The sequence below is a fragment of the Ursus maritimus genome, unplaced genomic scaffold (genome assembly GCF_017311325.1).
Source record: "Ursus maritimus isolate PB19 unplaced genomic scaffold, ASM1731132v1 scaffold_64, whole genome shotgun sequence".
NCBI lineage: Eukaryota > Metazoa > Chordata > Mammalia > Carnivora > Ursidae > Ursus > Ursus maritimus.
The window spans coordinates 54,877-71,449 of record NW_024426819.1 but is presented as its reverse complement, the minus strand read 5'-3'; the positions used below and the strand labels follow the sequence as shown (position 1 = coordinate 71,449).

Here is a 16,573-nt window from a genome sequence, read left to right as displayed (position 1 = left end):
TAGAGCCCTCCCAGAGGAATATTACAGCCAAATTAAAAGTCATTGCACCAACTGAAAGACCAACTTATTTTCTGCAGGAATGTGCTGAGCAAGCAAGGGCTTCCTCACCCCACCCTCTTGGTCAGACACGGAACCTTTGCTTTTCTTCTGTTTTTTCCTGTATCTAATATGCTGTCACATCCAGCTCGTGCATGCTGACAACGAAACATTTAACCACAGGGACACAGACTTTCACTTTCTCTAATTTCTTAGACTCAGGGCAACTAGCAGAGCCTGGCCGCTGGCTTGCATGTGGCAAGTGTTTACAAAACATTAACTAGCCTTGACATCTGTTCCAATACTATTTTCAAACAATCCCTTTCATCTTAGATCATTTTCTTTTGGTGAATTCTCCCTTCAAACCACTGTTTCCATGCTTCTCAGACACCTCTGAGAATCGTGCCACAGTCATCGGAGAGAAGGAGGCAGGAAGAGACTTGGGAGCAAAAAGAGGAGAGACTGTTTGCTTTCCGTGCTCAAAGTTCGTTCCTTCCACCGCCCAGTTAGGCGCTCAACAAATATTTAGTGTGCGTGCACTTGACGCCAGTCCCCAAACTGGGTATATAGCTTTTTACTCTCAGAGATGGAAATATGTCCTGGAAATGGAATTTTATAATTATAGGATCCTTATTGCATTAAAAACATTTATTTGGGCTACCAGGCTACTAACCAGTGTTGTTTTATTAAGAAATTTACAACTATACTTTTTCCTGGGCAGTTCCAAGGTAGCCAAGGTAACCATAAATCAAAGAGAACTTACTTAATGGCCTTAAGGGAACATAGCTCAGGGCGCTCATCGCTGGTATGGGACATCCTTCCGGTCCTTCATTCTTACCATTTACATTGCTTATTATTCATACAATGCTGATTGGTACACAGATTGGATATGGAAAACAACATTTGTATTAATACAACAATGGAGAAAGAAGCAAGCAAATGGAATTCTTCTATCATAGCCGCCATTACAAGAAAGCATTACCTGACACCTTTGCTTTAACTCTTAGAACACGGTTGAGAAAAAAACAGTAAATAAGAAAGGCCAATAAACTAGGCATTATAAGGAAAAGAATCTCCTGAACAAGCAGGATGGTTCCCTTAAATGATCTTTGTAGCACATTTCTCATGACACAGGAACTACAGGTCCACAAATGGGCTGTCATGTCTACTCCAGAGTGTTCGGAGGAGAGAAACAAGACCACAAAGTGTTCAAGCCTCATTAAACCTTGGTCATCATCCTGGAACATTGTTTCTGTTACATTTCCTGACTTGGAAAAAAAAAGGAAACTGATTTACACTTTGGTAAAATAACAGAATTTACTGTAGATGATTTATGACTTCAGTACTTTGGGATGCTGGTTAGTATCTGCCGGGAACCGTTCACAGGCAAATGAACACACTGTCACCACCTCACAGCCACCGCTCCATGTCCATGCTCTATAACGGCAGCTGGCAATTCCGCTCCTCTTCATCTTACTCTCCTCTTTGGGTCTCCTCTTAATGTTCAACGTGGAGGAGTTTTCAAACGTATTATTCCACTGACAGCATAGACTCACTGATTATGGCCCAGATCACATGTGCTTTCATGTCACAAAAGTTTCTTCTACTTGATAAACCTCTACCAAGTTGTGTTAAATAGCAAATAAAAACTGCATCCCTTCTTTTAGGAACTGACACCAACAGAACTTTCCATTACTGATGCCTTGCTATCAACAGGCAATGGGACCACTCAAAGGACGTCAAGTCCTAGTCTGTCCTGAGTCAGAATCTATAGTTCAACTTTCAACCTGATCCCCTCTCTGCTAGCTGCCTCAGATCAAGAGGGGTACCCTAAAAATCTGAATGTGATATGAGAAAGATACAGGTGGTGAGTCTCTTCATCTTGTACACAGTGTCTCTACAGGTGACCGCCCAATATGGCAGAACAAGGGTAAGAGACTAACTAGAGGGAATGTCTGGTCTCAATGATGGGCTGATGAGGGAGACTTTTTTGGACAGTTGCTCACAGTCCAGTCATTCACAGGCCCTTCTTGCTGAAGAATCGTAGTGCAAGAGACAGCAAAAAAGGGTTCATCTGTTCACTAAAAATTTACCGAACACCTACTACATTCCAGACTCTGCTCTAGGTACTGAGGATACAGTGGTAAATTCAAGAGAAGGATCCCTTGCCCTCATGGAGCTACTAAGAGCTATGGGGGAAAAGGCTGAGTTAAGACGGGTGGGAAGTGCTGGATGATGGGGTAGCTGTTTCCTGTAAGGGACAGGCCTCTCTGGTAATTCTTTACAGAGACCTGAAAGGAACTGAGGGACCAAGCAGTGCAGGACTGTTATTGCTGTTTGCGTGTCTTACAAAGACATTAACCAGACTTTAAGGCTGTATCTGGCAGAGGGTTAGTTTGATACAAACCACACTGCTAATACTAGAAAAGGGGGGAAAAAGCAAAAACACATTATTTTATTACAAATTCCTTATATTTCTCTTCGATGTTATCGTTGGGGCATTATATTCATTTTTTTAAATTCCACGTATAGATAATTTCTATAATCTCTGAGTATCACATCAAGATGGTAAAGGTGATTACGATATACATGTTTTGTGGAAGAAGGGTTGGGTCGGCCTGGGTTGAGCATTCCTGCCACGGTGTGTGTGCTCACTGAGGAGTCACCCATTCCCCCCACAGCCCTGCTCCTCCTGCAGGTTAGGTTGCTGTAGGGAGTCAGACCGAAACTTCCCAGGCAAGTCAAACAATTCAATAACGACGAGTTGTAAAGGTGTTATAAAGGAAACAAACAAGGAGCTTACAGAGAAAAGGACTGGGGCGGGAGGTTGTTTCCATGTGAGGGTCAGCTCTCTGAAGAGCTCCCTGGAGGGAGAACAGAACTTCCCAAAACAGGCTGGGAGGGTGCATTTCACACCTCAATTAGGAGCAGCCACAGGTGGCAGGTGGCGGCCATACGGGCCATGCAGAACAGTGAGACAGAATTGGCTCTGAGATGATAAATGCTGGAAGATGAGTCATAGGTTCACGGGGGTTCGGTACACTATTCTCTCTACTTCTGAAATATTTTAAAGTTTCCATTAATAACAAGTTAAAAGAAAAACAAAAGCCCTCAAAAGCACCTCTAGCTGTCAGTTTCCTACATGTTCTTGGCTTGGTTTAACTCCTACCAAGCAATAACAGTGCCTAAAACCATCGGATATATTTTTTAAAATAAAACTAAGATATAACTTAGCATCTTCATCAGCCACCAAGACACTAAAGTAGTCCCCTATCCAAGTCGAAATGAGGGCAACAATTTGAAGGTTTGTTAAAAAGAAGCCAAGTGTATTCTAATGAAGAGTCAATAGGACAGGCCTCTGGGGCTCTAAAGAGAAAGAATCTAAAAATGCTAAACCATTCCCTGCCACTCTGGTTCTTCTAAGTGAAAAGCTGACCGTTTAATTACGTTAGGGGTCAGCATATCAGTTAAAGCTCCTATAATATGTTTCTTGCTCCTTTTGGACCAATATAAATAAAGCATATAAAAAGGATATTCACTTTTAATTGCTAGACTTTTATTTTTTAAATATTCTTATTCTGTCACAATTGCCTGAAAAATATCAGGTGCATGAGTTTTAGCCCCTGCCCATCCCCTTTTCAACAATACGCAAGAAATTAAATATTGGTTATGCGATCTGAGCAGAGAGCCAGCACAGGCTCCCCAGAGGGATCCCATCCGTTTACACACCAACATACCCTGGAGGGGGCGCACCTCTATATGGTTCCTAAATTCCGTTTCGGTGGTACATGGCAAAACCCCATAAACAATATATCCAAATGGAAGGCAGGGCACGCTGGCATACTTTTATTAGTGGCTATGTCCAAACCTTTCTGTATTTGCCCCTCTGTTGCCGTATGGGAAACAGTCTTCTCTCACCTTAAAGAAGATAAAGAAAACAAGTTTTTAAAAGAGCAAATAATCATGAGGGCAACGCTGCTCTCTGAAATGAATTCACGACGACGAAAAGCCCTCTTACCGTAGACTCATAATCTTTTTTCCTAATCTGCTGACTAGAGTATTCACGGTCTAATACAGAACAAATCCTAGCCACTTAGACTCTGAAGCAAGCGTCCCATTCCATCCTAGATAATGTATTCTGCAGGAACAAAGGCACCAGAACAAAATAAGAAACGTACAGGACTTCTGCAGTCTTGTTTGTGGCAAACCTCGAAAAACCGGAAATAAGACCTTATGCCCATCAGTGGATAATGGCTGAATACGTTAAGGTATAGTTATACCATAGAATATTCTGCAGCTATTAAAAAGATTGTGCTCTATACATATCGTCCCAGAAGGGTCTGCACTTTAAAACAAACAAAAAACCTAGCAGTACTAGCTATAGGGTAAAATAACATTTAAAAATTCTCTAAAAGCTTTGTGACCTTGGTTTAGGCAATCGTTTCTTACATATGACACCAGAGGAAGAAGCAACAACAACAAAAAAGAGCAACTAGCAGACTACGTCAAAACGAAAATGTTAACGCTGCAAACACTGCTGTCAAGAAGGGAAAGAGACGCACAAAACGGGGGAGGAGATTTGCAAATTACGTCTCTCGTAAGGGTCTTGTATCTGGAAGAATTCTTATAACTCAATACTAAAGACAAATAACCTAATTAAAAATGGGCAAAATACATTCGAATAGCGATTTCTTCAAAAAAGATGTGGCCGATAGGCACATTTGAAAAGATGCTCAACATTATTAGCCGTGAGGGAAAGGAGACTCAAACAGCACAATGAGATACCAGGGCACACCACCCGGAGAGCTGTATATCAACCAGACATTAGCAAGAACGGAGTGAAATCAGACACCTCAAACCTCCACGGTGATAAGACAAAGTGATACAACTGCTTTGGGAAAATGTCTGGCAATTTCTTGGAAAGTTAGACATAGAGTTACCATGTGACCCAAGAACTTCACTCCCACATATAGACCCAAGAAAAATGAAAACATAGGTCCACGCAGAGCATTATTCATAAGAACCAAAAAGTGGAAACAACCCAAGTATCTATACCAATTGATGAATGGACAAAGACAGTGTGGTCTATCCACACAATAGAATATTATTCGACAATAAAAAGGAACGAAGTACTGCCACATGCTACAACATTGATGAACCTTGAAAACATCATGCTAAGTGAAAAAGGCCAGTCACATATAAATTTACAGAGACAGGAAGTAGATCTGTGGTTGCCCTGGGCTGGGGGTAGGGGTTGGAAAGGAGAAGAGGTTTGGTTTCTTTTAGAGGGGATGAAATGTTCTAAAATTAGATTGTGATAATAGTTATAGGAGCCTGTGAAAATAGTAAAAAAACAAACACCGTATTGTGTACTTTAAGTGGTTTTTACATCATACATTTGTATGGCATGTGAATTATAGCTCAACAAAGCTGTTTTTAAAAAGTTTGCTTTTAAAAAAATTCTCTAGCTAGCAAACCTAAAAATAGAAAACGAAGACCATGTATCGAATTTGAATTATGTGAATTTTTTGTAGTCCACTTAAATAAGCTGCTGTGGTCATTAAAAATTATGTTTTTGAAATATATTTAATGATAGTCTAATATTACAAAATAAAGCAGAGTATGAAACTACATATAATTTTACAAAGACTATGTTTGTAAAGAAAAGGCTGGAACTAACAATGATCCTTTAGTCTAGATGGCAGATTTGTAATTTAAATTCTGTGCTTTAGAATTTTCTTTTTCTAAATTTTCTCCAATAACCATATATAACTTTTTTATTTTTTTTTTTAAAGTAAGCGCTACACCCAGTGTGGGGCTTGAACTCACAGCCGTGAGATCAAGAGTTGCATGTTCTACTAACTGAGCCAGCCAGGCACCCCAAGCATGTATTACTCTTTTAATCATAAAAATAACTTTAATTTTTCAGATGAACCCCACACACCAGGAACTCAAGCATGCAACACCCAGGTTATTAATATCCTATATTAGAGAAAGTTTTTCTTTTCATTTCTCACAGTAAAAAGTCATATATATCCCCAAACTATTTCACTTAGATAATATCGTGTAATAGAGTACTCCACAACTCGGTGGCTTAAAACCACCCCCATTTTATTGGCTCACGATTACAAGGATCAAGAATTTGAGTAGCGCTCAGGCACGAAGTGCTCCCGGATACTCTCAGCCATCCAAGATGACCCACTGTTACTTCTGGGTCTCCAGGACAGCTATCAGCCGGAGTGGGTCTCTTCCTCCTCCACCACGTTGCTTCTCCTGGTCCCACTCAAGCCTCCTTTACTTGGTGGCTGGTTGTCAAGAGGGCAAAACAGAAGCTGCAAGGCTTCTAAAGGCCTGTACCTGGAAGTCACATGGCCTCACAATCACCATATTCTGTTGGTCAAAGTGAGGGCCAGCCCAGATCCCAGGGGAGGAGGACAATCTCTTGAGTATAAAAGAATGGGAGGAACTGTTGGTGAACCTACCTGCACACCATCTGCAGGCATGCGCAGAGGAAAACAATATCCAAAAGTGAGCCTTGGCTACTGAGATAGATGCTTAATAGAAACACTTGGTGTTTGGTAAAAGGCTGCGGCTATATGGGCCCTGTTTTCCACTGTCTTATAAAAGAAAGAGATTCACTCTACTGAAAAAATATTGCCTCTTTCATTTAATAAAAATCACATTCTGTTTGCTAAAACATTACTATTTTCAAAAAATCACAGAAGAAAGGGGAAGAACGCTAATTTCAGAAATTAATATTGTTCTGCCATAGCAGGGCTATATAGTAAAACTTCTAGGCTTTGTGGGCCGTATGGTCTCTGTCACAACTAGTCGATTCTGCTTGACAGTGGCACGAAAGGACCTACAGGCAATATGCAAACAAATGAATATGGCTGTGTTCCAGCAAAACATTTATGGACGCTGAAATTTGAACTTTATATAATTTTCACAAGTCATGAAATATTCTTAAGACACTTTTTTAACCATTCCTATGCATGTATGCAGAAACCATTCTTAGCTCAAGCGCAGTATAAAAACAGGCAGCAGGCCAGATTGGGCCCATAGGCCATAGTTAGCTAATCCCTGTGCTATAGTTAATTCAAAAGATATAATAAAAATGCCAAAAGAGCAAATACTCTGCTGAGTACCTTATACAAACATCCACATATATTTCCTGTGTAAAATACTCAACCTTGGGGCACCTGGCTGGCTTAGTCCGTGGAGCACGCATGCAACCCTTGATCTCAGGGCCGTGAGTTCAAGCCCCAGGCTGGGCCTAGAGTTTACTTAAAAAAAAAAAAAAGGAAAAAACAAAATATTCTACCTTTAGCTACTAAATTTTTCACTGTCCTCAAACTGCTCTACTTAAGAGCCAATTTCACCTTTGCTTAAACTTCTCTTATAACTTCAACTTCTTTTAACTTGTTTCGTTACGGATAGCCGGAAGGTCTGTTCACTTCCTTTGCCAGAAGGTAATAATAGCCTTTAAAGCCCAAGTATGCACATTTTGCCTCCATTTACTAGAAAATGCCAGCAACCTAAAAATTAGGGAATGACCCTGTTTGATCATTTTATTCCTAATGCAGGAATAACTGTTTTAACAAATTTTATTTTTATTTAACTGATAAAAAAATTATTGGTTATCATGTCAACAATGTCCACAAATCTAAAAAAAAAAAGTGCTGACAAGTAAAGACTTGTCAGTTTAGCTAAGCACATACAAAAGGAACAAACGACAGTGTCAGTGGTCGTGGGTGGGGCAGGAACAAGCTGATAAACATAGATATTACGACAGGGCCTCTACAATACTAAGAGTATCTGTTCTCACATTAAACCTGCCTAATTTGTGAATATCCTCCACACCTGCATGTGGCTCCGAGAGTCTCTATGCAGGGACAGAGAACTATAACCTGAGACTTAGCTAGGGTTAACCTACCACACTGACCCTTGTTGGAACACTTGGGATTCTCACCAGGCATCTGAAGAGACACAGATGGTCCGACAATCTTTAAATATGCATCATCTGTGTCTGAAAATTCTGGCACTGACCCAGGAAATGAACAATGTACAATCACCTACCATGTTACCTGCAGTCCTTTTTTCACCAAGGCTGATCTTTTGGGTCCTTCTGCTTTCTGCCTAATAGAGGCCATCTCTCTCTCTCTCTCTCTCCTTCCCCCTCCTCTCCCTCCCACACACACACAAAGGCCAAAGCCTATTTTACATTATAGCACAGTACAGATGAAAATGAGGAAACTCTATATCCCATCAAGTCAATAAACATATACTATTCCACACCCTCAGCCTCTAACACAGGGAGCTGTGAGATGACAGATTACTCCCTACGACCTCAACTCTTCAAAGTTATGCTAATACCGCAGAATCAGGCTTTCCTTTAAGATCGCAACAGTATTCACATTTTCATTCTTACTTCATTACCTCTACTTTGCCATTACACTGTAAGTCCGCACAGAGACAGATCGGATGCACAAGAAACCGAAGCTCCCGAGTTCTCTAAATACCAAGCGCGGACAAGAACCCAGGACCTGAGTCAGAGGTGGGTTTGCTGCTGACCCCGCCCCTTAGAGCGACAGCCTAGCCAAGCCGCCTTCTCACTCACGGCTGTTTTCTCATCTGTCAAATGTGAATAACAACGCATGCCCTCTCTCTTTTCTCTCTCTCTTGCCTCTCTCTCTGAGCTTTGTTAGGGTCAAGTGAGTAACAAAGGTGCAACTGCTTTGTAAACATTAAACTGAACTTACTTTCTTTTATCATAAACTTTCCTCTCAAGCGTTAATGCTATCTTTTGCTCAGTTCTGCGGGGTCTGATAAAATAGGGGTGCCTGGCTGGCTCAGTCGGTAGAGCATGTGACTGACTCTTGATCTCGGGGTCGTGAGTTCAAGCCCCGCGTTAGGTGTAGGGCTTACCTAAAAACAAATAAAATAAAATTACTAAAAAAAGAAGTCTAAACATTTAGCCTATGTTTTGTCTTGTTTTTTAATCATAGTTTCATCTTTCAAGACTGAACAGCCTTGTTTGATTTTAATTTCTCCTCACGGTTTGGTATCTAATTATCCTTCTCTTACCCTTCTCAGCTCTCTTACGGCCTCCTACCATAAAGCAAATAAACACACGTACACACACACACACATGCAAACAAACACACGATTCAAAGTGTAAGATCTTCACATCAGACCGGATGGCCTTAACAGATATATACAGAACATTCCATCCCCAAACAGCAGAATACACGTTCTTTTCCAATACACACAGGACATTCTTCAGAACACATCACATGTTAGGCCCCAAAACAAGTCTCAAGAAACTTAAGACTGAAATCATATCAAGCATCTTTTCTGACCACAACAGTATGAAACTGGACATTAGTTACAAGAAAAAAAAAAGCTAGAAAAAACAGCAGGAGGCTAAACAATATGTTACTACACAAGCAATGAGTCAACCAAGAAATCAAAGAGAAATTAAAAAATACCTAGAGACAAAGCAAAATGGAAACACAACAGTTCAAAATCTTTGGGACACAGCAAAAGCAGTTCTAAGAGGAAGGTTTATAGCAATACAGGCCTATGTCAAGAAACAAGATTAATCTCAAATAAACAACCAAACTTATACCCAAAGGAACTAGAAAAAGAACAAACCCCAAAATTAGTAGAAGGAAATAATAAAGATCAGAGAAGAAATAAATTAGAGACTAAAAAAAAAAAGAAAAAAAAGGGAAGAGATCAGTGAAATTAAGAGCTGATTCTTTTGAGTTCTCAACATTTGCTACAACATGGACAGCACTGGAGGAGATAATGCTAAGTGAAATAAGTCAAGCAGAGAAAGACAACTATCATATGATTTCTCTCATCTATGGAACATAAGAACTAGGATGATAGGTAGGGGAAGAAAGGGATAAAGAAAGGGGGGGTAATCAGAAGGGGGAATGAAACATGAGAGACTATGGACTATGAGAAACAAACTGAGGACTTCAGAGGGGAGGGGGGTGGGGGAATGGGATAGACCGGTGATGGGTAGTAAGGAGGGCACGTATTGCATGGTGCACTGGGTGTTATACACAACTAATGAATCATCGAGCCTTACATCGGAAACCGGGGATGTACTGTATGGTGACTAACATAATATAATAAAAAATCATTTAAAAAAAAAAAAAAAAAAAGAAGAAAAAAAAAAAAAGAGCTGATTCTTTGAAAAGATAAACTAAACTGATAAACCTTCACCAGATTCATCAAGAAAAAGAGAGAACTCAATTAAAATCAGAAATGAAAGCGGAGAAGTTACAACTGCCACCACAGAAATACAAAAGATGATGAGACTACTACAAAAAATTATACACCAACATATTGGACAACCTGGAAGAAACAGATAAATTCTCAGAAACATACAATCTTCCAAGACTGAAACAGGAAGGAATAGAAAATCTGAATTCCCAACAAAAAACAAAAGTCAAAGACCAGATGGCTTCACTGGTGAATTCTACCAAACATTTAAAGAGTTAATACCTAGGCTTCTCAAACTATTCCCAAAAATTAAAGAGAAAGGAATGCTTCCAAATTCATTCTGAGGTCAGCATCACCCTGGTACCAAAACCAGACCAAATCACTACAAAAAGGAAAATTACAGGCCAATATCCTTAATGAACATAGATAAATATGAGCAAACCAAATTCAACAATATATTAAAAAGATATTTACCATGATCAAGTAAAATTTATTCAAGGGATGCAAGGATGGGTCAATATTCACAAATCCATGTGATATGCCACATTAACAAAATGAATGATAAAAATCATATGATCATCTCGATAGACGCACAAAAAAATTGACAAAATTCAACATTCACTCATGATAAAAACTCTCAAAAACAGCAGGTACAGAGGATAGAGGAATCATATCTCAACATAACCAAGGCCATATATGACAAACCCAGAGCTAACATTATACTCATTGGTAAAAAGCTGAAAACTTTTCCCCTAAGATCAAGAACAAGACAAGGATGTAGTGTCTACTCTCACCACTTTATTCAACACAAAACTGGAAGGCCTTACCACAGCATTCAAGATAAGTAAAAGAAATAAAAGACATCCAAAATGGTAAGGAAGAAGTAAAACAGTCATTATTTGTAGATGACATAATACCATATATAAAACCTAAAGACTCCACCAAAAACCTATTAGAAATAATAAGTGAATTCAGGGGCGTCTGGGTGGTTCAGCTGGCAAAGCATCCGACTCTTGGCATCAGCTCAGGTCATGATCTCAGGGTCATGAGATGGAGCCCTGCATTCGGCTCCACACTCAGTGTGGAATCTGCTTGAGATGCTCTCCCTCCTCCCATTTCCCTCAGCCCTATGTGGTCTCTCTCTAAAATCAAAAAAGGAAAGAAAGAATAAGCGAATTCAGTAAGATACGGGATACAAAATTAACATACAGACATCTGCTGCATTTCTATACACTAATAATGAACTAGCAGAAAGAGAATCAAGGAAACAATACCATTTACAGTTTTATCAAAAAGAATAAAATACGTAAAAATAAATTTAACCAAGGAAGTGAAAGACTCATACCCTGAAAACCATGAGACATTTGATGAAAGAAATTTAAGATGACACAAATAAATGGAAAGATAGACCGTGCTCACAGATGGGAAGAATTAGTATTGTTAAAATGTCCATACTATCCAAAGCAATCTACAGATTCAATGCAACCCCATTAAAATACCAAAACTATTTCTCACAGAACTGGAACAAACAATCCTAAAATTTGTATGGAACCCCAGAAGACCCCAAATAGCCAAAACAGTCTTGAGAAAGAAGAGCAAAGCTGGAGGTATCATAATCCCAAATTTCAAATTATACTACGGTAAGCTACAGTAATCAAAACAGTATGGTACTGGCACAAAAACAGATACACAGATCAACAGAACAGGACTGAGAACCCAAAAGTAACCCCACGCTTATATGGTTAATTAACCTACAACAAAGGAGGCAAGAATATAGAATAAGGAAATGACTCTCTTTTATGGGAAAACTGGAGAGCTACATGCAAAAGAATGAAATTGGACCACTATCTTATAACTACAAAAATAAACTCAAAATGGATTAAAGACCTAAAGGTAACACCTGAAGCCATAAAGCTCCTCAAAGAAAACACTAATCTCTTGCACATTAGTCTTAACAGGTTTTTTTTGGATCTCTCTCCTCAGACATGGTCAACAAAAGCAAAAATAAGCTATTGGGACTACACCAAAATAAAAGGCTTTTGCACAGTGAAGGAAACAAATAGGCAACCTATGGAATGGGAGAAGAGATTTGCAAATGATATATCCAATAAGGGGTTAATATCCAAAATATACAAGTAACTCATAAAGTCAACACCAAAAACAAATCTGATTAAAAAATGGGCAGAGGACCTGAATAGACACTTTTCCAAAGAGAACATACAGATGACCAATAGACAGACACCTAAAAAGATGCTCAGCATCACTAATAATCAGGGAAATGCAAATCAAAACCAGAATGAGATGTCATCTCATACCAGTCAGAATGGCCATCATCAAAAAGAAATAAGTACTGGCAAGGATGTGGAGAAAAGGGAACACTTGTGCTCTGCTGGTGGGAATGTAAATTGGTGCAGCCACTGTGGAAAACAGTGTGGACATGCCTCAAAAATTAAAAATAGAAATAACATACAACGTAGTAATTTCAGTTTTGGGTATTTACCAAAAATTCAAAAAGATACATGCACCTCTATGTTTATTGCAGCATTATTTACAATAGCCAAGATATGGAAGCAACCTAACTGTCCATCGATTGACGAATCGATAAAGATGTGGCGTATATCTATCCAATGGTGATATTAGCCAACCATAAACAAAGAATGAAACCTTGCCATTTTGTGACAACATGGATGGACCTTGAGGTCATTATGCTAAGTGAAATAAATCAGACAGAGAAAGACAAATGCTGTATGCTTTCACATTCCACATGTGGAATCTAAAAAAAAAACCCAAAACATATGAAAAAAAAAACAGAAACAGACTCAAATACAGAGAATCTGATAGTTGCCAGAGGGGAGGAGGGTGTGGTGTTGGGCAAAATAGGTGATGGGGATTAAGAGGTACAATCTCCCAGTTATAAACTAAGTAAGTCATGAGGATGAAAAGTACAGCATAAAGGATACAGTCAATAATACTGCAATAATGTCGCATGGGACTGATGGTAACTATACTCACTGTGGTGAGCACAGTGTAATGTACAGAACTGTCAAATCACTACATTATGCACATGAACCTAATATGACATTGCATGTCATCTATACTTCAATTTAAAAGTTAAAATAATTTAGAGGCGCTTGGGTGGCTCAGTCGGTTAAGCAACCGACTCTTGGTTTCAGCTCAGGTCATGATCTCAGGGTCGTGAGATTGAGCCCCCAGTTGGGATCCACATTCAGCGGGGAGTCTGCTTGAGGATTCTCTCCCTCTGCCCCTTCCCCCACTCTCTCATGTGTGTGTACTCTCTCTCACACACAAATAAACAAATTTTTTAAAGAAAAAGTTAAAATTTTTTTTCAAAACTGTAAGATCTAGAAATATTTTCTTTATACCTGTCCTGGAATTGTCCAGCATTTCCTTGCTGTCATTAGGTACAACAGGCAGCGTGTCAGCCCAGTACCCATTAGAAATTGTCTGAATGATCCTATTCTGAAATACTAACAAGAAGTTTGGGGCCCTGGGGTGCCTGGGTGGCTCAGTTGGTTAAGGGGCTCTTGGTTTCAGCTCAGGTCGTGATCTCAGGGTCATGAGATGGAGACCCGAGTTGAGCCCCACATGGGGCTCCACACTTAGCTTGGAGTCTCCTTGGGACTCTCTCTATCTCCCTCTGCCCCTCCCCCTGCTCTCTCTCTCAAATAAATAAATAAATAAATCTCCAAAAAAAACCAAAAACAAAAACCAAGTTTGGAGCCCACTATTTTTTACATGTAACACAGACTCTTTATTGTTGTTTTTCTAAATGTTTCTAATGTTTTCTAATGTTCCAAATGCATTACCTTACATTTCTCTGTATACAGCTGAGTATGCTAACTCCCAGACTCCTGCGGTTTCAGATCTGTGGCAAACCGTCTTTCAGTGTATTTCCCCCCCTGCCCCCCCGGTTTGCTGTTTTAGTATCTATGAGTGCTTACTACCAAAATGTAAATTTAGCCCATCTCAAAGATATTAGTGACTGGGTCGTTTTAAATTAAAAACCAGATTTAAATTAAAAATCTATGGTATTACCAGTCCATGGACAACAAATACCCTTTGCCCCATTCCTTGTTTTTCTCGTAGCCAGTCTTTTTACTTCTTTTACCAAAGGAACTGTCAAAAACCTTTTAAGGCTTGTCTCTCGGGGCACCTGGGTGGCTCAGTCGGTTAAGCATCTGCCTCTGGCTCAGGTCATGATCTCAGGGTCCTGGGATTGAGCTCAGCTGGAAGCTCCCTGCTCAGCTGGGAGCCTGCTTCTCCCTCTTCCTCTTCCTGCCCCTTCCCCTGCTTGTACTCTCTCTCTTTCTCTGTGTCAAATAAATAAATAAAATATTAAATAAATAAATACATAAAGCTTTTCTCTCTGTGCTCTCCCCAAAAGCTTACATCCAGTGCGTTTCACCATTATTCTTTGAATTGTGCCTGTTTGCGTCATTACACTCTTTGGCTTACATGTCACAGTCATAATAAAAAATTATACCCACTGGCTCTCCTCGTCTTCGAACTACCTCAAAAGAAAGCCAAAAAACAAAAACCACACCACGTTAATGAAACATGATTTATGTTTATCAGAAAACCTGAAGTTCCCTCCCAATATACAGTCTCAGCTCAAGCTCCCTGTTACCGAAAGGATCCTTGGTCTCTAGGACACCACAGCCTCCTCGGGCATCATCCTTGCAAGCCGAGTCACCTGCTAGAAACTGTCACGATGTCTCACGCATATGGCAAAGTGACCATTTGTGAAGTACCACTGGGTTCTTTGAAAACTTTTGGGAAAATGCCCAGTCTATTACGGCTGCTTCCTAGCATTTCGCTGCCCTGCCAAATCACTTCAAGTTGTGCTCTGGTGTGTCCTTATAGCATTTCTTATGCCCATCTTGCGTGCAGCTGTCCCACCTCAGCTCACCATGCACAGCTGCTTCGCTTCTTATATTGTCAGCTAGTCCGCCAAGTGTCCAGCCCTCGTAAAACAGTGGGTTCATAAGGATTATTTTCATGCTTGCGGGACAGATGCAAAGGGAAAAACCTCATTACTGGTGACAATCTTGTCATTTAACGTCAACGAGGGCAGAGAGGCCATGTATATATTTTTAAGAATTCTAAGGTTTACATTTGCAAAAGGATTTTGATTCTTAAGAAGGGTCTGCTTTAGAGTGTTTAAAAGTAGGGAATGAAATTATAACATATAATTACATAGCATAAGAGATCCTACGCATATAATTTTTAAGAGGAGTTTATTAACAAAGTACGTGTGCAATCTCTTCAACTGATTTTTTTTTTAACCCAATGTTTTTGATATTTAGTATAAGGTCAAGCAAGCACTTACTGCTAAACAGTCGGAAGGGGCTAGGACATAAGAATCAAAGTTTCTATGTCTCTGAACCATAATTGTCAACTGTAATAAATTTCAGAAGAAGAGTGGATCATTAAAAAGGAAATTCTCCTCTTGTATCTGAGATCCACAAGAAAAGAAAAGAGGAAAAGGAAAAGAAGAGAAGAGAAAAGAAAAGAAAAAGGAAAAGAAAAGAAAAAAATTCTCCTCAAGGAGTATTGGTCATGGCACAGAATCAAAGCCTCAGAACTAAAAAAGTCAGTAGCTGACTAATCCTGTCACCCACCTGGGGACTGGCGCCCCTGGACAACAGCAGGCGTTGGGGCCAATAGTCGTCAACTTCAGTCACACACATTGGTAACTGAGAATTACTCAGTTATCAACTGTGTTCTTGGTCATTCAATACCAATAGTAATTAAAGATTTTTTCTAAGAATGTACTTTTTATATATGAGCATAGGTAAAGTTGCCGCCACAGTGTCCCTTTCATTCTTGAGTGAGGGGGAGGGGTGGACTTACAGCCGGCGTGTCAGGAATGCTGCCCAAACCCAACTCTGCCCATGGGAGTGTGCTCTGATTGTGAATGTTTATCCATCTTGTCTACCACTGTGGAAAAAAAAGATTTTGAAACATGCTGACCCAACACATACTCAGATAATTTCAGGAACAGGAAACTCATTATTCCCGAAGGCAGCTAACTGCATCCTTAAACAACCTGAACTCCTAAACAGTTGTTCTTTTTTTTTTTTTAAAGATTCTATTTATTTATTTGACAGAGATAGAGACAGCCAGCGAGAGAGGGAACACAAGCAGGGGGAGTGGGAGAGGAAGAAGCAGGCTCATAGCGGAGGAGCCTGATGTGGGGCTCGATCTCAGAACGCCGGGATCACGCCCTGAGCCGAGGGCAGACGCTTAACTGCTGTGTCACCCAGGCGCCCCTAGA

General features: G+C 39.9%; 1 long non-coding RNA gene across 9 annotated transcripts in view; it reads right to left on the bottom strand.

Annotated features, from left to right (window-relative positions):
- Positions 1 to 16,573, bottom strand: part of LOC121101159 — a 49,799-nt gene that overhangs the window by 18,752 nt on the left and 14,474 nt on the right. For 5 of the 9 annotated variants that reach the window (XR_005833102.1, XR_005833103.1, XR_005833099.1 and 2 more), the window contains one exon: positions 3,774 to 3,954. The exons of 2 other annotated variants lie outside the window; for them this stretch is intronic. This is a non-coding gene — a long non-coding RNA (uncharacterized LOC121101159). Of the gene's footprint in view, positions 1 to 3,773; positions 3,955 to 16,149; positions 16,237 to 16,573 lie in introns of all 9 variants that reach the window. 2 more of the 9 variants (XR_005833100.1, XR_005833098.1) reach the window with 2 other exon arrangements.